The sequence below is a fragment of the Coregonus lavaretus genome (genome assembly GCF_964263955.1).
Source record: "Coregonus lavaretus genome assembly, contig: HAP1_SCAFFOLD_2388, whole genome shotgun sequence".
NCBI classification, from domain to species: Eukaryota; Metazoa; Chordata; class Actinopteri; order Salmoniformes; family Salmonidae; genus Coregonus; species Coregonus lavaretus.
In genome coordinates, this window is record NW_028163121.1 from 50538 (window position 1) to 75341 (window position 24804).

At 42.6% G+C, this 24804-nt stretch overlaps 1 pseudogene across 1 annotated transcript in view; it reads right to left on the bottom strand.

Moving 5' to 3' along the window:
- The window catches only part of LOC311118456 (trimeric intracellular cation channel type B-like), a 38745-nt pseudogene extending 19273 nt beyond the window's left edge, over window positions 1-19472 (bottom strand). Inside the window, exons 1-2 of the transcript in view lie at window positions 19349-19472; window positions 8712-8868 (exon numbers count right to left, since the gene is read on the bottom strand). The product of the transcript in view is annotated as a trimeric intracellular cation channel type B-like (transcript). The remainder of the gene's footprint in view (window positions 1-8711; window positions 8869-19348) is intronic.
- Window positions 19473-24804: the final 5332 nt, after the last annotated feature.

Here is a 24804-nt window from a genome sequence, read left to right on the forward strand (position 1 = left end):
TTGTTTACCAGCTAAACAGCTGCTCTTAGTGAAAATGTATTTGGGGTTACCTTTCTAGCTAATAGGCTATGTTAGAGTTTACGCTTCCTCTTCCAATTACACTGAACAAAAATATAAACGCAACATGTAAAGTGTTGGTCCCATGTTTCATGAGCTGAAACAAAAAATCCCAGACATTTTCCATACGCACAAAAAGCGTATTTCTCTCAAATTTTGTGCACACATTTCTTTACATCCTTGTTAGTGAGCCTTTCTCCTTGGTCAATATAATCGATCCACCTGAGAGGCGTGGCATATCAAGAAGCTGATTAAACAGCATGATCATTACACCGGTGCACCGTCTGCTGGGAACAATAAAAGGCCACTTGAAAATGTCCAGTTTTGTCACACAACACAATGCCAAAGTTTTGAGGGAGCGTGCAATTGGCATGCTGACTGCAGGAATGTCCACCAGAGCTGTTGCCAGAGAATTTCATGTTAATTTCCCTACCACGCCAGCCCAGGACCTCCACATCTGGCTTCTTCACCTGTGGGACCCCTTCTCAGTCATGTTATTTCTATTGACTGATTTCCTTATATGAACTGTAACTCAGTAAAATCTTTGAAATAGTTGCATGTTGCGTTTATATTTTTGTTCAGTATATAATGTGAGGAGGTAAGAATAATGAAATACTATCTACCAAATCTATTATTTTGAAAATGTTGATTACTGATGATAAGACAAGACGTGAAAGAAAAGGGTTGGCTAACATATGTTGGGACCGCCTGGGTCGCCGGTTTGCCTGGGCGGGGGACCCTGGGAAAGAATATACAGTCAGGAAGTAGTAAGCTGAATAAATATAATATCCACGTCCCACTGGAGAACAAACCAATCCTTCAGTGCCTGAGAAATACTACATGGCTGACAGAGTTACAATGTGTGCAGCATAACACTGTTCTTGTTCTTCCGTATGTCATTATCATGGGGGATTGGGAAAGCAAACACAGATTTTAGCAAATACTAATGATTCTGTGGGGTTTTGTGTTTTCTCTATGATGTACATTGACTGGCTTGATCTTGTGTGTTTCTATGATACAGTGACATGTTATGCGACCCAGTTATAATTCATCTTCACAGGCTGGAGCATGGCTAATGGCTAATGGCTGACTAATTGGCTAATTGTCCATTCCTCTGTGTGGTCATTTGCCCGCTCATTTGCATATTCTGTCACGCTAGCACATAGTCATAATCATCCAATGTGGGTGCTATCAAAATCAGAGGAGGCTGGTGGGAGGAGCTACAGGAGGACAGGCTCATTGTATTGGCTGGAATGGAATCAATGGAATGGTATCAAACACATCAAACAAATGGAAGCCACGTTTGACTCCATTCCATTGATTCCATTCCAGCCATTACAATGAGCCCATCCTCCAATAGCTCCTTCCACCAGCCTCCACTGATCAAAATATCCCTAATATGGCTACCACTTAGTTGTATTTTATTAGGGATCCCCATTAGCTGCTCCCAAGGCAGCAGCTACTCTACCATTTATACAGTATAAAGCAAAAGGTAACCAGAACCTGACAAACACAGGTTGTTAAATATCAATCTCCTTTTCCAAGTCTGCTGTCCCCACTTGCTTCAAGATGTCCACCATTGTTCCTGTAGCCAAGAAAGCAAAGGTAACTGAACTAAATTACTATTGCCCCATAGCACTCACTTCTGTCATAATGAAGTGCTTTGAGAGACTAGTTAAGGATCATATCACCTCTACCTTACCTGTCATCCTAGACCCACTTCAATTTGCGTACCGCCCCAATAGATCCACAGACAATGCAATCGCCATCGCACTGCACACTGCCCTGTCCTATCTGGACAAGAGGAATACCTATGTCAGAATGCTGCTCATTGACAATAGTTCAGCCTTCAACACCATAGAACCCTCCAAGCTCATCATTAAGCTCAGGGCCCTGGGTCTGAACCCCGCCCTGTGCAACTGGGTCCTGGACTTCCTGACGGGCCGCCCACCAGGGTGGTGAAGGTTTGCAGACGACACAACAGTAGTAGGCCTCATTACCAACAATGACGAGACAGCCTACAGGGAGGAGGTGAGGGCCCTGGCAGAGTGGTGCCAGGAAAATAACCTCTCCCTCATCATCAACACAACGAAGGAACTGATCGTGGACTTCAGGAGACAGCAGAGGGAGCACGCCCCATCCACATCGACGGGGCCGCAGTGGAGAAGGTGTAAAGCTTCAAGTTCCTCGGCGTACACATCACTGACAATCTGAAATGGTCCACCCACACAGACAGTGTGGTGAAAAAGGCGCAATAGCAACAGCGCCTCTTCAACCTCAGGAGCCTGAAGAAATTCAGTTTGGCCCCTCACAAACTTTTACAGATGCACCATTGAGAGCATCCTGTCGGGCTGTATCACCGCCTGGTATGGCAGCTGCACCGCCCGCAACCGCAGGGCTCTCCAGAGGGCGGTGCGGTCTGCCCAACGCATCACCGGGGGCACACTGCCTGCCCTCCAGGACATCTACAGCACCCGATGTCACAGGAAGGCCAAAAAGATCATCAAGGACATCAACCACCAGAGCCACAGCCTGGTCAGTACAAGTGCATCAAAGCTGGGACCGAGAGACTGAAAAACAGCTTCTATCTCAAGGCCATCAGACTGTTTAATAGCCATCACTAGCCGGCCTCCTCCCAGTACCCTGCCCTGAACTTAGTCACTGTCACTAGCCGGCTACCACCCGGTTACTCAACCCTGCACCTTAGAGGCTGCTGCCCTATGTACATAGCCATGGAATCACTGGTCACTTTAATAATGGAGCACTGGTCACTTTAATCGTGTTTCCATACTGTTTTACTCATTTCATATGTATATACTGTATTCTAGTGAATGCCATCCTATTCAACTATTGCTGTATATATAATATTATATCCTACGTATTCTACATATACACTAAATATTCTATCCACATACTGTCTGTCCATAATGTCTATACATCCCATCACATATATATGTATTTATACTCCGGTCTCATTGCTCGTCCTAATATTTATATAGTTCTTAATTCCATTATTTTACTTTTATATCTGTGTATATTGTTAAGAATTGTTAGATATTACTGCACTGCTGGAGCTAGGAACACAAGCATTTCGCTACACCCCGCAATAACATCTGCTAAATATGTGTATGCGACCAATAACATTTGATTAGACTTTAAATACATGTTGCCTTTCAGCCCATCAGAGGGCACTAAAACACTGTGGTATTGAAGAGGAAGCATGGATGAAGGTGGATGTTTTTTAATGGGTGCTCTTTTACTCAGTCACACTCTGATACATCTGAAATACTATCTACCGAATCTATTATTATATAATCTACAGTTCCCCCAATTATTTTCCCCCAAAATATCATTTTTCAATCACCTGTTTATTTCTGTTTTATAGTGTATCCGGAGTGTGAGAGCCTCATCAGTGGTGTAAAGTACTTAAGTAAAAATACTTTAAAGTACTACTTAAGTCGTTTTTGGGGGGTATCTGTATTTTACTTTACTTTTATATATTTGCCAGCTTTTACTTTTACTTCACTATAATTAAATACACTTCACTACATTCCTGAAGAAAATAATGTACTTTTTACTCCACACATTTTCCATGACACCCAAAAGTACTCGTTACATTACCCTGACACCTAAAAGTACTTGTTACATTTCCCTGACACCCAAAAGTAATCGTTACATTTTTCCTGACACCGAAAAGTCCTCTTTACATTTACCCTGACACCCAAAAGTAGTCATTACATTTTGACAGGAAAATTGTCAAATTCACGTATTTATGAAGAGAACATCCATGGTCGTAACTACTGCCTCTGATCTGGTGAACTCACTAAACACAAATGCTTTGTTTGTAAATTATGTCTGAGTGTTGGAGTGTGCCCCATGCTATCTGAAGAACAAAATATATACAGTTCAAGTCGGAAGTTTACATACACCTTAGCCAAATACATCAGTTTTTCACAATTCCTGACATTTAATCTTAGTAACAATTCCCTGTCTTAGGTCAGTTAGGATCACCACTTTATTTGAAGAATGTGAAATGTCAGAATAATAGTAGAGAGAACGATTTATTTCAGCTTTTATTTATTTCATCACATTCCCAGTGGGTTAGAAGTTTACATACACTCAATTAGTATTTGGTAGCATTGCCTTTAAATTGTTTAACTTGGGTCAAACGTTTCGGGTAGCCTTCCACAAGCTTCCCACAATAAGTTGGGTGAATTTTGGCCCATTCCTCCTGACAGAGCTGGTGTAACTGAGTCAGGTTTGTAGGCCTCCTTGCTCACACACACTTTATATCTAATCTATAGGATTGAGGTCAGGGCTTTGTGATGGCCACTCCAATACCTTGACTTTGTTGTCCTTAAGCCATTTTGCCACAACTTTGGGAAGTATGCTTGGGGTCATTGTCCATTTGGAAGACCCATTTGCGACCAAGCTTTAACTTCCTGACTGATGTCTTGAGATGTTGCTTCAATATATCCACATAATTTTCCTTCCTCATGATGCCATCAATTTTGTGAAGTGCACCAGTCCCTCCTGCAGCAAAGCACCCCCACAGCATGATGCTGCCACCTCCGTGCTTCATGGTTGGGATGGTGTTCTTCGGCTTGCAAGCAACACCCTTTTTCCTCCAAACATAATGATGGTCATTATGGCCAAACAGTTCTATTTTTGTTTCATCAGACCAGAGGACATTTCTCCAAAAAGTATGATCTTTGTCCCCATGTGCAGTTGCATACTGTAGTCTGGCTTTTTTATGGCGGTTTTGGAGCAGTGGCTTCTTCCTTGCTGAGCGGCCTTTCAGGTTATGTCGATATAGGACTTGTTTTACTGTGGATATAGATACTTTTGTACCTGTTTCCTCCAGCATCTTCACAAGGTCCTTTGCTGTTGTTCTGGGATTGATTTGCACTTTTCGCACCAAAGTACGTTCATCTCTAGGAGACAGAACGCGTCTCCTTCCTGAGCGGTATTACGGCTGCGTGTTCCCATGGTGTTTATACTTGCGTACTATTGTTTGTACAGATGAACGTGGTACCTTCAGTCGTTTGGAAATTGCTCCCAAGGATGAACCAGACTTGTGGAGGTCTACAATTTTGTTTCTGAGGTCTTGGATGATTTCTTTTGATTTTCCCATGATGACAAGCAAAGAGTTTGAAGGTAGGCCTTGAAATACATCCACAGGTACACCTCCAATTGACTCAAACGATGTCAGTTAGCCTATCAAAAGCTTCTAAAGCCATGACATCATTTTCTGGAATTTTCCAAGCTGTTTAAAGGCACAGTCAATTTAGTGTATGTAAACTTCTGACCCACTGGAATTATGATACAGTGAATTATAAGTGAAATAATCTGTCTGTAAACAATTGTTGGAAAAATTACTTGTGTCATGCACAAAGTACATGTCCTAACCGACTTGCCAAAACTATAGTTTGTTAACAAGAAATTTGTGGAGTGGTTGAAAAACAAGTTTTAATGACTCCAACCTAAGTGTATGTAAACTTCCGACTTCAACTGTATACAGTACCAGTCAAAAGTTTGGACACCTACTGATTCAAGGGGTTTTCTTTATTTTTACTATTTTCTACATTGTAGAATAATAGTGAAGACATCAAAACTATGAAATAACACACATGGAATCATGTAGTAACCAAAAAAGTGTTCACCAAATCAAAATATATTTTATATTTGAGATTCTTCAAATAGCCACCCATTGCCTTGATGACAGCTTTGCATACTCTTGGCATTCTCTCAACCAACTTCACCTGGAATGCTTTTCCAACAGTCTTGAAGGAGTTCCCACATATGCTGAGCACTTGTTGGTTGCTTTTCCTTCACTCTGCCGTCCGACTCATGCCAAACCATATCAATTGGGTTGAGGTTGGGGGATTGTGGAGGCTAGGTCATCTGATGCAGCACTCCCATCACTCTCCTTCTTGATAAAATAGCCCTTGCATAGCCTGGAGGTGTGTTGGGTCATTGTCCTGTTGAAAAACAAATGATAGTCCCACTAAGCCCAAACCAGATGGGATGGCATATCGCTGCAGAATGCTGTGGTAGCCATGCTGGTTAAGTGTGCCTTGAATTCTAAATAAATCACAGACAGTGTCACCAGTAAAGCACCACCACACCATAACACCTCCTCCTCCATGCTTTACGGTGGGAAATAAACATGCGGAGATCATCCGTTCACCCACACTGCGTCTCACAAAACACGGCGTTTGGAACCATAAATCTCAAATTTGGACTCCAGACCAAAGGACACATTTCCACCGGTCTAATGTCCATTGCTCGTGTTTCTTGGCCCAAGCGGGTCTCTTCTTATTGATGTCCTTTAGTTGTGGTTTCTTTGCAGCAATTCGACCATGAAGGCCTGATTCACACAGTCCCCTCTGAACAGTTGATGTTGAGATGTGTCTGTGACTTGAACTCTGTGAAGCATTTATTTGGGCTGCAATTTCTGAGGCTGGTAACTCTAATGAACTTATCCTCTGCAGCAGAGGTAACTCTGGGTCTTCCATTCCAGTGGCGGTCCTCATGAGAGCCAGTTTCATCATAGCGCTTGATGGTGTTTGCGACTGCGCTTAAAGAAACTTTCAAAGTTCTTAAAATGTTCCGTATTGACTGACCTTCATGTCTTAAAGTAATGATGGACTGTCATTTCTCTTTGCTTATTTGAGCTGTTCTTGCCATAATATGGACTTGGTCTTTTACCAAATAGGGCTATCTTCTGTATACACCCCTACCTTGTCACAACACAACTGATTGTCTCAAACGCATTACGAACAAAATCAATTCCACAAAGAAGGCACACCTGTTAATTGAAATGCATTCCAGATGACTACCCCATGAAGCTGGTTGAGAGAATGACAAGAGTGTGCAAAGCTGTCATCAAAGCAAAGGGTGGCTATTTGAAGAATCTCAAATATAAAATATATTTTGATTTGTTTGTCACGGTTTCGGCCGAGGCTGCTCCTTCTCCTTGTTCGGGCAGGCTTCGGCGGTCGTCGTCTCCGGAGTACTAGCTGCCACCGTTCTATGTTTCTATGTTTGATTGGTTTTGTCTGTTTTGTTACACCTGTTCGTTGTTAGTGTTCATTATGTGTCCTATTTAGTTCTCTTGAGTTTGGTCAGGTGTTGTGTGTAATTGTTCGATGTCACGTGTTGTGTTAGTTCGTTGTTCTGTTCTCTCTATATTGTGTTGTTAGAGAGAGTCCCGCACTTTGTGCGCATTTATTTTGTACTTACCATTGTGCGTAAAGTTCGCCTGTGGCCTGTTGCCGTGGTTGGCTTGTTCCTTGGACTTAACTAAAGACATCTGTTCGAACCTCTGTGTGTCCTGCGTGTGATTCTACGTTACCTCTACACTCAACCCTGACATTGTTTAACATGTCTTTGGTTACTACATGATTCCATATGTGTTATTTCATAGTGTTGATGTCTTCACTATTATTCTACAATGTAAAAAATAGTAAAAATAAAGAAAAATCCTTGAATTAGTAGGTGTGTCCAAACTTTTGACTGGTAATGTATATATATATATATGTAATTGTGCCGTCTGGTTTGCTTAATATAAGGAATTTGAAATGATTTATACTTTGACTTTTGATACTTAAGTATATTTTAGCAATTCCATTTACTTTTGATACTTACAGTGAGGGAAAAAAGTATTTGATCCCCTGCTGATTTTGTACGTTTGCCCACTGACAAAGAAATGATCAGTCTATAATTTTAATGGTAGGTTTATTTGAACAGTGAGAGACAGAATAACAACAAAATCATCCAGAGAAACGCATATCAAAAATGTTATAAATTAATTTGCATTTTAATGAGGGAAATAAGTATTTGACCCCCTCTCAATCAGAAAGATTTCTGGCTCCCAGGTGTCTTTTATACAGGTAACGAGCTGAGATTAGGAGTACACTCTTAAAGGGAGTGCTCATAATCTCAGCTTGTTACCTGTATAAAAGACACCTGTCTACAGAAGCAATCAATCAATCAGATTCCAAACTCTCCACCATGGCCAAGAACAAAGAGCTCTCCAAGGATGTCAGGGACAAGATTGTAGACCTACAAGGCTGGAATGGGCTACAAGACCATCGCCAAGCAGCTTGGTGAGAAGGTGACAACAGTTGGTGCGATTATTCGCAAATGGAAGAAACACAAAATAACTGTCAATCTCCCTCGGCCTGGGGCTCCATGCAAGATCTCACCTCGTGGAGTTGCAATGATCATGAGAACGGTGAGGAATCAGCCCCAAATAACACGGGTGGATGTTGTCAATGATCTCAAGGCAGCTGGGACCATAGTCACCAAGAAAACAATTGGTAACACAATACGCCGTGAAGGACTGATATCCTGCAGCGCCCGCAAGGTCCCCCTGCTCAAGAAAGCACATATACAGGCCCGTCTGAAGTTTGCCATTGAACATCTGAATGATTCAGAGGAGAACTGGGTGAAAGTGTTGTTGTCAGATGAGACCAAAATCGAGCTCTTTGGCATCAACTCAACTCCCTCCTTCCACCCCTCTCTCTTTCCCTCCTTCCGCCCCTCTCTCTCTCTCTCTCTCTCTCTCTCTCTCTCTCTCTCTCTCTCTCTCTCTCTCCCTCCCTCCCCCCATCTCTGTCTCCCTCCCTCCCTCTCTCCTCTCCACTCACCAGATGACCGAGGCCATGAGGACGTTGATGTTCTTGGACAGAGGGGCTATGGGGGCCTCAGCCATCATGAGGGCAGAGAGAATGCCCCCTCCGAAGCAGTACAGCATAGAACTGAACCAGCAGGCAAACGGGCTCCTCCTCGCCACCTCCAGGACTCCTGTAACCCAGTCACCAGCGGAGGTTAGTGTAGTTAATCGAAAACTAAGTCAAATAACGAAAAAGTACAACATTTACATTTACATTTGAGTCATTTCGCAGACGCTCTTATCCAGAGCGACTTACAGTTAGTGAGTGCATACATTTTCATAACATCAAACACAATGTGCAGGATAATGAGAAACCCTGGAGGGGCTTAGAAAAAAGCCTGACTGTAAATCTATTAGCAGAAACTTCATCCTCATCCTCCTAATCATCATCATCATCATCATCATCAATTTTGAAGTAATCAGCTATTGATAGACTTTCTCTAACATCAACATCCTAACCTTATTTTGGAACAATGTGACAGCTACTGATCTGATGGAAAAGGCTGCACTGGGTCTCTGTAAAGCACTTTGTGACAACTGCTGATGTAAAAAGGGCTCTATAAAATACATTTGATTAATTGATTAATTAGAATAAGTCAACAATTATATAGAACAAGGAGTGTATTGTGTATTCTTGTTTAATGCTCTCTACTTGTCAGTTCTAGCAAATATGTTGTTGTAAATCTGCAGAGGAGCTAAAAGCATAGCAGAACAATATGTTCATAGCGAGAGGAGAGATTACAGTGGAGGAGTTTCACATTACAGGAGTGTCACTGTTTGAGGAAGGTCCTTTCAGACTTCCAGGGCTGTTAAACATTCACGAACAGTAGATATACAAATGAGAACCAGGTCAATTCCAGAGACATGATATGTCCTCATCTCGCCTGATTGTTGATTAGTGATGGTATCTGCTCAGTGTCCGTACTGTCTCCCCATATGCAAAGCCTTTCAGGATTGTGTTCATTCATTTTCAGTCAGACTATGGACACTGCCTCAAAGAAAGACATTCTAGATAAACTAGGATCCAGGATCAAGCGGTTTACAGTTCTAACTATGAAGCCATGTAGTTTACAGTTCTAACTATGAAGCCATGTAGTTTACAGTTCTAACTATGAAGCCATGTAGTTTACAGTTCTAACTATGAAGCCATGCAGTTTACAGTTCTAACTATGAAGCCATGTAGTTTACAGTTCTAACTATGAAGCCATGTAGTTTACAGTTCTAACTATGAAGCCATGTAGTTTACAGTTCTAACTATGAAGCCATCCAGTTTACAGTTCTAACTAAGAAGCCATGTAGTTTACAGTTCTAACTATGAAGCCATGTAGTTTACAGTTCTAACTGTGAAGCCATGAGTTCTAACTATGAAGCCATGTAGTTTACAGTTCTAACTATGAAGCCATGCAGTTTACAGTTCTAACTATGAAGTCATGTAGTTTACAGATCTAACTATGAAGCCATGTAGTTTACAGTTCTAACTATGAAGCAATGTAGTTTACAGTTCTAACTATGAAGCCATGAGTTCTAACTATGAAGCCATGTAGTTTACAGTTCTAACTATGAAGCCATGTAGTTTACAGTTCTAACTATGAAGCCATGTAGTTTACAGTTCTAACTATGAAGCCATGTAGTTTACAGTTCTAACTATGAAGCCATGTAGTTTACAGTTCTAACTATGAAGCCATGAGTTCTAACTATGAAGCCATGTAGTTTACAGTTCTAACTATGAAGCCATGTAGTTTACAGTTCTAACTATGAAGCCATGTAGTTTACAGTTCTAACTATGAAGCCATGCAGTTTACAGTTCTAACTATGAAGCCATGTAGTTTACAGATCTAACTATGAAGCCATGTAGTTTACAGTTCTAACTATGAAGCAATGTAGTTTACAGTTCTAACTATGAAGCCATGTAGTTTACAGCTCTAACTGTGAAGCCATGAGTTCTAACTATGAAGCCATGTAGTTTACAGTTCTAACTATGAAGCCATGCAGTTTACAGTTCTAACTATGAAGCCATGTAGTTTACAGATCTAACTATGAAGCCATGTAGTTTACAGTTCTAACTATGAAGCAATGTAGTTTACAGTTCTAATTATGAAGCCATGTAGTTTACAGTTCTAACTGTGAAGCCATGAGTTCTAACTATGAAGCCATGTAGTTTACAGTTCTAACTATGAAGCCATGTAGTTTACAGTTCTAACTATGAAGCCATGCAGTTTACAGTTCTAACTATGAAGCCATGTAGTTTACAGTTCTAACTATGAAGCCATGTAGTTTACAGATCTAACTATGAAGCCATGTAGTTTACAGTTCTAACTATGAAGCCATGTAGTTTACAGTTCTAACTATGAAGCCATGTAGTTTACAGTTCTAACTATGAAGCCATGCAGTTTACAGTTCTAACTATGAAGCCATGCAGTTTACAGTTCTAACTATGAAGCCATGCAGTTTACAGTTCTAACTATGAAGCCATGCAGTTTACAGTTCTAACTATGAAGCCATGTAGTTTACAGTTCTAACTATGAAGCAATGTAGTTTACAGTTCTAACTATGAAGCAATGTAGTTTACAGATCTAACTATGAAGCCATGAGTTCTAACTATGAAGCCATGTAGTTTACAGTTCTAACTATGAAGCCATGTAGTTTACAGTTCTAACTATGAAGCCATGTAGTTTACAGTTCTAACTATGAAGCAATGTAGTTTACAGTTCTAACTATGAAGCAATGTAGTTTACAGTTCTAACTATGAAGCCATGCAGTTTACAGTTCGAACTATGAAGCCATGTAGTTTACAGTTCTAACTGTGAAGCCATGAGTTCTAACTATGAAGCCATGCAGTTTACAGTTCTAACTATGAAGCCATGTAGTTTACAGTTCTAACTATGAAGCCATGTAGTTTACAGTTCTAACTATGAAGCCATCCAGTTTACAGTTCTAACTATGAAGCCATGTAGTTTACAGTTCTAACTATGAAGCCATGTAGTTTACAGTTCTAACTGTGAAGCCATGAGTTCTAACTATGAAGCCATGTAGTTTACAGTTCTAACTATGAAGCCATGCAGTTTACAGTTCTAACTATGAAGTCATGTAGTTTACAGATCTAACTATGAAGCCATGTAGTTTACAGTTCTAACTATGAAGCAATGTAGTTTACAGTTCTAACTATGAAGCCATGAGTTCTAACTATGAAGCCATGTAGTTTACAGTTCTAACTATGAAGCCATGTAGTTTACAGTTCTAACTATGAAGCCATGTAGTTTACAGTTCTAACTATGAAGCCATGTAGTTTACAGTTCTAACTATGAAGCCATGTAGTTTACAGTTCTAACTATGAAGCCATGAGTTCTAACTATGAAGCCATGTAGTTTACAGTTCTAACTATGAAGCCATGTAGTTTACAGTTCTAACTATGAAGCCATGTAGTTTACAGTTCTAACTGTGAAGCCATGAGTTCTAACTATGAAGCCATGCAGTTTACAGTTCTAACTATGAAGCCATGTAGTTTACAGTTCTAACTATGAAGCCATGCAGTTTACAGTTCTAACTATGAAGCCATGCAGTTTACAGTTCTAACTATGAAGCCATGTAGTTTACAGTTCTAACTATGAAGCCATGTAGTTTACAGTTCTAACTATGAAGCCATGAGTTCTAACTATGAAGCCATGTAGTTTACAGTTCTAACTATGAAGCCATGCAGTTTACAGTTCTAACTATGAAGCCATGTAGTTTACAGATCTAACTATGAAGCCATGTAGTTTACAGTTCTAACTATGAAGCAATGTAGTTTACAGTTCTAACTATGAAGCCATGAGTTCTAACTATGAAGCCATGTAGTTTACAGTTCTAACTATGAAGCCATGTAGTTTACAGTTCTAACTATGAAGCCATGAGTTCTAACTATGAAGCCATGTAGTTTACAGTTCTAACTATGAAGCCATGCAGTTTACAGTTCTAACTATGAAGCCATGTAGTTTACAGTTCTAACTCCTGACCACTGTAGGGCCCTTCATAACACTGCAGACGCTTACTTATTTATTTTTGTTTCAATAATTCAACAACAGCAGGGTCAAGCATGTTGTGTTTTGTAAAATACATGTACAGAACCTTACTTACCGTATTTTCCGCACTATAAGGCGCACCGGATTATAAGGCGCACCTTCAATGAATGGCCTATTTTAGAACTGTTTTCATAAATAGGGCGCACCGGATTATAAGGCGCATAGAATAGAAGATACTGCAGTCAAACGTTTGACTGGGGTTGCGTTATGCATCCAGTAGATGGAGCTGTGCTAAAGGGAATGTCAACAAAACAGTCAGATAAAGTCAAACTTTATTAAGCGTTCTGACAACAATTTTGGGGTCTTTATACACACACAAGTGGTGTGGGACTGTGAGTAAGCACAGTACCGGTGTTTACTGACTACGGTAGCCGTAATGCTGCAAGCGGTGCGGCTTTGTAGTTTACCAGTCGTACTGAAACATTTCATTATTATTAAATTGTTTTTATTGGTTTTTCATACTGAAACATTTTGACAGAGCGCCTTGAGCGCCGTGTACAACCAGTATGGATCAACCAACTAACCAATTGATCCATATATAAGGTGCTCCGGATTATAAGGCGCACTGTCGTTTTTTGAGAAAATTAAAGGCTTTTAAGTGCGCCTTATAGTGCGGAAAATACGGTACTTGTCCCGATTTTTTTTATTTAAAACGGAACATTAGAAATGAGAAAATTAGAACAGGATTATAAATGAAAGAGTGGGGAGAGAGATCGAACCCCTGCAGGTCTCCTGGGATAATGAGTGGTCTGGAGTTGGCAGAGTCAATGGTACCGCTAGACTAAACTCCAACAAATAGCCAGCATCAACATATCAAAGGGGAGAGAGGTTTAGAGATATTTAACAGGAGGAACTAACAGCAGTGGGACATTCATTATCACTGGGCATCTTGCACACTCTGTTTAATATCAACAAACATCACATGAAATGGCTACAACAATACGGATTAGTGATTACCCGGGTACACAGTTATAACACACCCATATGCGCGCGTACACACACACACACACACACACACACACAGAAATACACACAAATTAACAACACACAAAATATGCACAAAGGTTCCTCACAACTACAAATCGCAGGCGTCACCGAACCAACAACCAGCGTTTGCACAACCATTGAATATCTGATGAAATCTCATTTTGTGCATCGCTGTTCACCACAGATGGACAGCCAGCTTTGCGCAGCAGTACCCATCTGAACACACACATACGTCAGAACTGACAGCCTCCATGGTCGCCAGCATTTGGCGTTGGAGCATAGTAGTTCATGTTGCAACTGAAGTAGTGGTTAGTTACAGCATATCAATACCACAACAACGTCACTAATCAAAATAATTGTCATCATGCAAATCATCAATTGAAAGCAGGTTGTAGTCAATTGAAAGCAGGTTGTAGTCAATTGAAAGCAGGTTGTAGTCAATTGAAAGCAGGTTGTAGTCAATTGAAAGCAGGTTGTAGTCAATTGAAAGCAGGTTGTAGTCAATTGAAAGCAGGTTGTAGTCAATTGAAAGCAGGTTGTAGTCAATTGAAAGCAGGTTGTAGTCAATTGACGGCAGGTTATAACAGCCTTAATAACCTCTTAATAAGCCTAAAAAACAGTTATATAATTGTGGTTGCAGGATTAGGAGAGAAGCCATGGCTCCTTCTCCATAACACAGACGCAACAAAGCTTAAATACAGCCTGGTCCCAGATCTGTTTGTGCTCTCTTGCCAACTCCTCAGGCAAACAGTTGTCAAGTCCAAACAAACAGATCTGGGACCAGGCTAGGTTAAATAAAGGTTATTAAAAAAAATAAGCATGGAGCGGTAGCCATGCATGCATCAGATCCGGGAAAAAGCCTTCTGGGAAAAAGATTTGTGTCAACAGTGGATCCCTGAAGCTGGGTTTACTCAGAGACATACAATATACATAGTGTATGGTTCGGTCTTAACTATAGCAGTAGTACTGTGGTAGTACTGTAGCAGGTGGATGGGATGGTTACAATAATGACTGGTGAAACAGTTACATACCTGTCTACTGGGACACATAACCTGCAACATCCACAAAGGAACAACATTAATGACTATGTACATTATTTAATACCTACCTATGCAAATAAGTAAAAACTATTCATTTAATGACTTTTTACTATGTAAATGCTACCGTAGGTGTTATCAAAATATGTATAGATAACTAATGCAATTTTCTTGGGATCTTATCAACAACTTTGAAGCTGATATTTACAGACAATCATTTACAGTAGGCCTAGTCCCTAGTGGGTTGAGAAATGTAGCTGTTTTAATTTCTTCTCTTCATATGTACTGATGAGACAGATTATTACACAGCACCAGAACAACAGAGGAGCGCATGGAGTGGGTTATTTTGACACATAGGTCTACAACAGCGTGTTTTGTCACATAGGCCTACAACAGTGTGTTTTGCCATATAAGCCTACAACAGTGTGTTTTGCCACATAGGCCTACAACAGTGTGTTTTGCCACATAGGCCTACAACAGTGTGTTTTGCCACATAGGCCTACAACAGTGTGTTTTGTCACATAGGCCTACAACAGTGTGTTTTGCCACATAGGCCTACAACAGTGTGTTTTGCCACATAGGCCTACAACAGTGTGTTTTGCCACATAGGCCTACAACAGTGTGTTTTGCCACATAGGCCTACAACAGTGTGTTTTGTCACATAGGCCTACAACAGTGTGTTTTGCCATATAAGCCTACAACAGTGTGTTTTGCCACATAGGCCTACAACAGTGTGTTTTGTCACATAGGCCTACAACAGTGTGTTTTGTCACATAGGCCTACAACAGTGTGTTTTGTCACATAGGCCTATAACAGTGTGTTTTGCCATATACAGCAGCAGCGGTGATGAGCTTCCTGCAGTTGAAAAGCAGTTAATGCCTTGAGGCTTTTAAAACAGCCAGCCAAGCAACAGGAACTAAGGAAGGTCGCTGCACCTGTTCAGCATAAGTAAACAGGAGAGGTTTTGTCAACGAATGCTTTTAGTTCCACTGCTAGTTCCACTGCATGCAGCTTCAGTACATTTTTAATTAGTGAAGCTTGTGCTTTGTCTATTAGCCTGGTCCCAGATCAGTTTGTGCTGTCTTGCCAAAGTTCCCAACAGTTTGCAAGAGGCACAAGCATATCTGGGACCAGGCTAATTTGGCAAAACAGCAGAAGCGGACCTGGGACCAGGCTAATAGTCTATTCCTTGCTACAGAGATGCCATTAGGAATGGGTGAACAAGTTATGCTGCCAGCTAGGGGCTGTTATTCATTGAGTGGGTTGTTGCTACTTTGCATATAGAAGAGGTTGTTCGTCGATACAGAAAATCCCTAACGAATGGGTAAACAAGCTTTTCTGCCAGTAAATGGGACTTAAAGAGTGAGTCCAAGAGATGTTTGTGTCCCAAGAGTCCCATAAAGAGCCTAAAAGATTGAATCTACAGTACGTCATGGAAAGGACTGCATGTCCCATAACGTCCCCTTTTGTGAATGACAGTATTTACCCGGTGGATGGACAGTACTGAGAGAAGATAGGCAGTGTTTACACTGTGAAGGTTTGGTGAGCACTTTAATTCTGCATTCTGACAGGTACTGTAGGTAAATTATTATGAATGACACCCAAAAAATGAATGCTTGCTGGAGTACAATCTCTCACCGGGAACTCACTTAGGCACAGAGAGTCCCAAACACCAGCAGAGAGAGACACCCTGTAGAGACAGCTTGTTTAGTTGACCAGTATAGAAGGCATTGTACAGCAGAGGAGGCTGGTGGGAGGAGCTATAGGAGGACGGGCTCATTGTAATGGCTGGAATAGAAAGAAATAGAATGGAGTCAAACGTGTTGTTTACATGTGTTTGATGTGTTAGGTACCATTCCATTATTCCATCCCAGTAAATACAATGAGCCTGTCCTCCTATAGCACCTCCCACCAGCCTCCTCTGATGTACACTATCGCTAAGCAGACTGTGTAGATTACACCATGACCAGCAGGCCTCAAGATACCTTGTGGTAACCAGCTAGATTTGCATTCAGAGGGCATTTACAAGTCAAATCTGACCTGTTGGTGAAGTGAGAAAAAGACCAGATGCAATGACAAACTGAACACAGCTCTGAGCTCTGCCTGCACTTCTGGTGTCGTCCTGGGGACTTGTAGGCTGGTCCCAGATCTGTTTGTGCTGTCTTGTCACATTCAATAACAACAACCACATAGGAGTTGGTTATACAGCACAAACAGATCTGGAACCAGGCTAGAAGAGTTGGCCCCAGTCTGTGATAATTTCACATGCTCTCCAAACAGAAGGGACAGAATGTACTGTAACCTGTCTCACTGTCTTTCTGTAGTTCCGGTCTACAGGGTACATTCATTATGTTGCAAGCAGCAGCTTGTTTCTATAGAGGCCTGTATATAAAACACTTTGATGTGTCTTTAGATGTCGCCCTGAGAGAACAGTCTTATATCACAGAGTCCATTAGAGTTTGGGAGAGACTGGGGAGAGTCTCTCTCTTTCTCTCTCTCTCTCTGCTAGGTCTCCTCTGAGTGCCCTGCTAGAGGATGGAACACTTATTTTTAGGTTACCGATTGTTCACAGTAGAATGACTTATAACTAATGCTCTGTTTTCCATGTTAGACCTCACTCAGTGTAGTTTGGACAGTGCTTGAGATAACTCTTCTGTATAAAGACAAGTAAAAGTGGCCCTGTGAAAAATAATTACAATGTTACTATATATAAGTCTGTAATAAACAGTAAAAGGCAAACTAATGTTCAGTAAAGCTTTTCATTGAGCCTCTAGTCTAGAATGTGGCAGCTATTTTAAGTGAAAATGTAAAGTCCAAGTGCTTTGTGGGAATCATGACAAGATCCAGCGCTGTCTAAAAGTAGAGAGCAGCACCGGTGTTCTAATAAGCTCTGGTGTTCTTTGTGTCTTAAGTTCTACAATCTATCTCTGATATGGCTCTAGACTCCATTCTTATGGCTCTAGACTCCATTCTTATGGCTCTAGACTCCATTCTTATGGCTCTAGACTCCATTCTTATGGCTCTAGACTCCATTATTATGGCTCTAGACTCCATTCTTATTGTTTGTCTTGACGTGTTGTAGAATCCATCAAAATGAAGGCCACAAACATATTGTGTTACACACACACAAATACACACACACACATACACACACACACACACGTACCCAGAGGAGGGGTGATATGAGGACACAAGTAAGTGAAGTACACACAAGTAAGTGAAGCCACTCTGCTCTAAAATAGACATATGTTACACTGTGGTAGCCAGGGACAACAATGGGAGGTTTGTTTTAGACCTAGGCTCAAACACTATTTAAAATAATTTTAAATACTTTATCTGGGCTTGATTGAACTTGCCTGCTGCAATGGAACCAATAGAATAGTTGCAAAAGTGCAAACCTGGTGTATCTGGCACTCCAAGGAGACTAGAGCAAATGCTAAAAGTGTTTGAATCATTTCAAATAGTACTTGGGACTTGAACCCATGTGTGGTTTGTTTGGAGAAAAGGTCAATGTTGAGGCAGTAAAAGTCCACCTGTCTTCATACTGAGCCACTACCAGAGTTACATATAAACATAACCGATTGGGCATAGTGTCAGGCAACTCAAGGTACAGTAGTCCTGTCCTGTACCTACTAGAATTACACATTCTGTGTTATAATCCAGTTTTGTTTATCATTTTATTTGGGCCATGTTTTTCCTCAGTGAGTCTTGAGGCAACCTTGATGCCAGAAAATAACCAGAAAGGAGGACCATTATTGATGGGCCTCGCCTCCCATCCCTGGCACTGAGTATCAAAAGGAATATAATATGTCTGCAAAGCTTCAGCAGTACAGTCTGGATCTAAGTTACAGTAGTATGTGTATGATGAGTCTAATCTCTATGGTTGTGGGAGTGGGAGTACTCAATAAGGGTGTGTGTGTGTGTGTGTGTGTGTGTGTGTGTGTGTGTGTGTGTGTGTGTGTGTGTGTGTGTGTGTGTAAAGATCACTGGGACAACACATTTATTTTGTTCACAAATATGTACTTCAAGCGTGATGTTTAAATACTTCAAGAGTGCAAAAGTGGTGTGACTTGCCCTTATTCATTTCACCTGGGCAAATAGATCAACCATAAATACATTTGGAAAGTGGACTAAAGCATAAATATGTCACTCTTAAAGATTGAGGGATCTCAAAATGTCCATGCAACAATAATCCGTTGCATAATATTATTATGCCATCCAGTTGTGGGGATTTAGAAAATGAAAACATGATGGTAAACGATCTCAATATCAACGTGGCCAAATCGGGAGAATTGTGTAGAATGTTCTCTTAAGTTTCATGTTCTGTCAAACGCTAGAGGCTGAATTCTGTCATTCTGGAGCACAAAGTGTAGCCTTGCCTAACATTCAACAAATTGTCATTAAAATATGAAAAGTAAAGAACCAAAACGTTCAATAGGCTAGTATATTAGGCTATATTAAAAAGTTATAACAATTGTAGTGAGCTAGACCTGTCCAATTCAACCCGTTGTTGAATGTTCTTTGCTTACCTGGCTGTTCTCGAAGTGCCATCACTGACACAATATAGTGCGCCGTGTCAAAGTATGGAAACATGGACAGACCAGCCAGTCCATGGGACAGTTGGTCCAAATTCACAACCCCAAACAAATCCATATTTCTGTTACTGTGGAACCCTTCACTTGGACTGTTCTCTAGTTCTAATCCTCGAGGTGTCAATACGCGGCAGCCGTCCAACTCCGAGCATCAAAGCAGTACGTTTGGTTTATCCCAGGTCTGTCCCTGTCTGTCTTGTCTTCACACCAAAACAGCTGGATCTGACGAAAGTGCAAAAAAGCCGCCAACAGCTGGTTAGCGGATTTATGGGGACCTCCCCTGGTCGCTTAGCAACGGCTCCCTATGGGCACCGGATAGGAAATGCAATGCCATTGAACACTAGGATGCGGAATTCCTGCTACTTCGGTCCGCCATTGCTATGATGTAGCAGATCAAGCAAGCCGAGCTCTCTGATTGGCAAATAGTGGGAGGATTAGCCAATCAGAGGTGTGTGCGTCTAAATGAGTAATGCTACAGGTATTGGACCATATACAGTCACAGTCATAGGACAGGTTCTCGCAATACACGTCTGCACGCACGTGGACACACACACACACACACACACACACACACACACACACACACACACACACATGCATAGGCATATGCAGAGAGTTGCAACTATTTACATCATGGACCCAATTTGTAAGTCGCTCTGGATAAGAGCGTCTGCTAAATGACGTAAATGTAAATGTAAATGTAAATGGTAATTACCTGAGCAGAAGGCTACAGTTATGCACAGGTTATTTTCATTGCAACCGTTTACATGGTAATTGGGTCATTATTGGGCTGCTGTAATATATATATATATATATATTTTAATAGACTTCTTTTTTTTTACTAGAATAAATGCATTTTCTGAACACCCCACAACATTAAGTACATATTAAACCTTCAAGAAAACATATTTTCCCACCTCAGGCATTAAAGGCCTTTTATTATTGTCAATGTTTGTCTGATATGGACACCATTTATCTTCAACCACGATACAGACAATATGGAAGTTGTCTGAATATGATTATAAAAGATATTTGTTATAAAATCAACATTTACCTAATGCTCACGTGTCCCCCAAACCAATTCAATTATTATAAATATAGAATGTGTCACGGATTCTGCCGAGGCTGCTCCTCCTCCTTGCTCGGGCAGGCTTCGGCATTCGCCGTCCCCGGAGTACTAGCTACCACCGTTAGATGTTTCGATGTTAGATTGGTTTTGTCTGTCTATTGCACCTGTGTCCGTTTGTGTCTGATTATGTGTCCTATAAGTTGCCTGCTTTGTGTTGGTTAGTTTGTGTGTTATTGTTACGCCTGTCCGTTTGTTATGTGGGCAGCTTGTCTCTCCCTTTTCTGTTTCCCTTCCTCCTTGTTTTGTCCCCTCTTTTTCTGTTGTATGTGTGTTTGTCCCCTTTATGTGGGTGTGTCTGGAGTGGAGCAGGGGGCGTGCTCAGGATCTGCCTCTCCTGTGCAGCTGCGGGTTGTTTCCAGTGATTCCTGCCTACGCAGCTGCATCCTATTCTCTCATCAACCTGCACTACTTATTCCTGGGCATGGCTCTCCACCGGCGCCAGATCGTTGTTCTTACCAGAGCGGTAACTTGGCTCACCAGTAAAGTATTTTGTCTTTGTCTTCAGCCTGGCTCTCCACTCTCCTTAACCTGTCGTTTGTTTTGTCTTTAGTTTCGGACATACCTCCCAACCTGCCTGCCTTCCTGCCTGTCGGTCTGCCTGCCTGCCTGCCTGCCTGCCTGCCTGCCTGCCTGCCTGCCTCAGCCTCTCCTTCCTCCGGAGCCGACTAGCCCACTCTGTTCCTTTACTTCAGTTGTTTTTGGACTTAGACAATTTGAACTTTTATTAAAATATTTTTGTTTCTTCCACTCCCTTTGTCGTGTTGGTTTCTCTGAGTGCTGGGTTGAACCATAGCCATAACAGAACGATCTGGCCATGGACCCAACAGAGAGACAGCACGGGGCAAACGAAGACAGCTTCCAACAAGCTATCCAGGCTCAAGGAACGTTGCTAGGACAGCATGACCAACTGATTCGGACTCTTTTGGAAAATAATCATCAACTGCTGAACCAGGTGACTCAGTTAACTACACAAGTCTCTAATTTGTCTGTTATCAGTTCTCCATCTCTCTCTGACCCCCAGTTTGATGCACCCCAAGTTGGTTCCTCGGACATGATGCAGGCTTCGTTCCATCGGGAACCCCCTGTCACGTCGCCTGAACCGTTCCATGGAGAATTGGACAAGTGCCGGGGATTTTTGCTTCAGTGTGACTTGATTTTTCGGCAGAGACCACTGTCATTTTCTACTGATTCCTCTAAGGTATATTATGTTCTGGGGTTGTTAAGAGGGAGAGCTCTGGTTTGGGCTGAGGCTGTGTGCTCAAATCAAACTTGGACTGGATTGACTTTCGCTGATTTCTCTGCTAAATTGAAGATTGTTTTTGACCATCCTGACCATGTGGGTAATTCCTCCAAGATACTTTTTAATTTGAGGCAGGGTTCTAACAGTGTGGCAGAGTACTCTATTGAGTTCTGGACGTTGGCAGCGGACTCCAAGTGGAACAATGTGGCACTTCAAGGAGCATTTCTAAACGGTTTGAATGAAGCCATTAAGGATGAACTGGCTGCTCGTGATGAGCCACATGATTTACATTCTCTCGTTTCCCTGTCCATCAAGCTAGACAATCGGTTGCGGGAGAGGCGTCGGGAGAGAGGCGATCGGCCACATCTAGGAGGACGAGTTCCCCAGCCTCCAACCACTCGAGTCTCGCCTCTCCGGAGTCGGCAGCTTCTTGTTCCTGATTCCATCCCGAGCACAGAGGAGGAACCTATGCAAGTGGGTCGAGCTCGACTACCTCCAGCTGTGCGGCAACGGCGCCTCCAGGCGGGTGAGTGCCTGTACTGTGGAGACGCCACACACATTCTGGCTACATGCCCTAAGCGGCCAAAAGACAAGGCTCGCTCGTAACGGTGGGTCTACTTGCGAGCCCAGAGTTAGATCCTGAACCCATCATTCCCCGATTACAAGTACCTGTAACCTTACGTTTCCAGAGTCATTCCCTGCCACTCTCAGCTCTCATAGACTCAGGTGCAGAAGATAACTTTATTAGCCACCAGTTCGTTACACAAGCTCGTATCCCCATGGAGCCACTACCTACCCCCATCCGGGTCACAGCCCTTGATGGGCGCCTCCTCGCGGAGATAACTCATCAAACCACCCCCGTTTCCCTAGTGATTTCTGGCAATCATTGTGAAAGCATTCAGCTAAGAGTTATGTCTGGCTCAGCTACCTCCCTAATCCTTGGCTTCCCCTGGTTGGCTCTTCACAACCCACAAATTGATTGGACACGTCACACCATTCTCAGTTGGAGCACTAACTGCCATTCCGAGTGCCTGAGGTCAGCGGTTCCCCCCACTAAGTGTAACCCAACTCCTCCCTCAGCTCCTCTTGATCTGTCATCTGTCCCCAAAGAATACCATGACTTAGCGGAGGTTTTCAGTAAGGACAAGGCTCTGTCTCTACCACCACATAGGCCTTATGATTGCCCTATTGAACTGCTTCCTGGTGCTCCCTTGCCCTCTAGTCGGTTATACAATATGTCCCGACCGGAAAGAGAGGCAATGGAGCAGTACATTGGTGATTCTCTGGTCTCGGGCATAATCCGTCCCTCGTCGTCTCCTTTGGGTGCAGGTTTCTTTTTCGTGGAAAAGAAGGACAAGTCGTTACGCCCCTGTATCGATTTCAGGGGTTTAAACAACATAACTGTTAAAAACAAGTATCCCCTTCCTCTCATCAACTCAGCTTTTGAACCTCTGCATGGCGCCACAGTGTTTTCCAAGCTCGACCTCAGGAATGCTTATCACCTTGTCCGAATCCGAAAGGGAGATGAGTGGAAAACCGCTTTCAACACTCCACTGGGACATTTTGAGTATTTGGTCATGCCCTTTGGGCTTTCAAATGCCCCTGCGGTTTTCCAAGCCATGGTGAACGATGTTCTTAGGGATTTTTTGAACCGTTTTGTCTTTGTATACCTGGATGATATTCTTGTTTTTTCCAAGTCACCCGAGGAGCATGAGTCACACGTCCGTCAAGTTCTTCAACGGCTCTTGGAGAACAAGCTGTACGTCAAAGCAGAGAAGTGTGAGTTCCACAAACAGTCTACATCGTTCCTTGGATTCATAATTGAGAGCGGGCAGGTGAAGGCGGACCCCGAGAAGATCCGGGCAGTGACGGAATGGCCCACACCCACCACCCGTAAGCAACTTCAACGATTTTTGGGCTTTGCTAACTTCTACCGTAGATTCATTAAGGGTTTTAGTAGAGTGGTGGCACCCCTTACAAGACTCACATCTCCTAAAGTCCCTTTTCGGTGGTCCCCTGAGGCGGAGCAGGCGGTAGGGGTTTTGAAGGAACTGTTTTCCACCTCCCCCGTGTTGATACACCCCAATACCTCTCTGCAGTTTGTTGTGGAGGTGGACGCGTCGGACTCAGGTGTGGGAGCAGTCCTCTCCCAGCGCTCCCCCACTGACCAAAGGCTTCACCCCTGTGCTTTCTTCTCCAAGAAATTGTCACCCACAGAACGGAATTACGACGTTGGAAACCGGGAACTGCTGGCGGTCAAGCTTGCACTGGAAGAATGGCGGCACTGGCTGGATGGAGCTGAATTGCCGTTTGTGGTCTGGACTGACCACAAAAACTTGGCTTACATCCAAGCCACTAAGAGACTCAACTCACGCCAAGCCAGATGGGCCCTGTTTTTTAGTAGGTTTAACTTTATTCTTACATACAGACCGGGGTCAAGAAATGTTAAACCAGATGCTTTGTCCCGCCAGTTTGCTGACCCTTCGGAGACCAGCGAGCCTGAGGCAGTCCTGCCTTCCTCATGCGTCGTGGCGGCTGTTCAGTGGGAGATCGAGTCTCTTGTGAAGACTGCACTTGCCACGGACCCGGGACCGGGTGATGGACCTCCCAACCTACTCTTTGTTCCCGAGACGGTCCGGTCTCAGGTGTTGCAGTGGATTCACACCTCCCGTTTTGCTGGTCACCCTGGGATGAGACGCACGTTGACGCTGCTTAGGAGACATTTTTGGTGGCCTTCAATGGAAACTGACGTTCGGGCTTTTGTGGCAGCCTGTTCAACCTGTGCTCGGGGCAAAGCCTCCCATCAGTCCCCTTCGGGGCTGCTGCTACCCCTCCCAGTTCCCAGCCGTCCCTGGTCCCACATTGCCATGGATTTTGTCACCGGCCTACCCAAGTCTGAAGGTAATGATACTATACTTACCATTGTGGACAGATTCTCTAAATCTGTCCACTATATAGCATTACCAAAATTACCGTCTGCCAGTGAGACAGCGGACCTCCTAGTCCAACATGTATTCCGTCCCC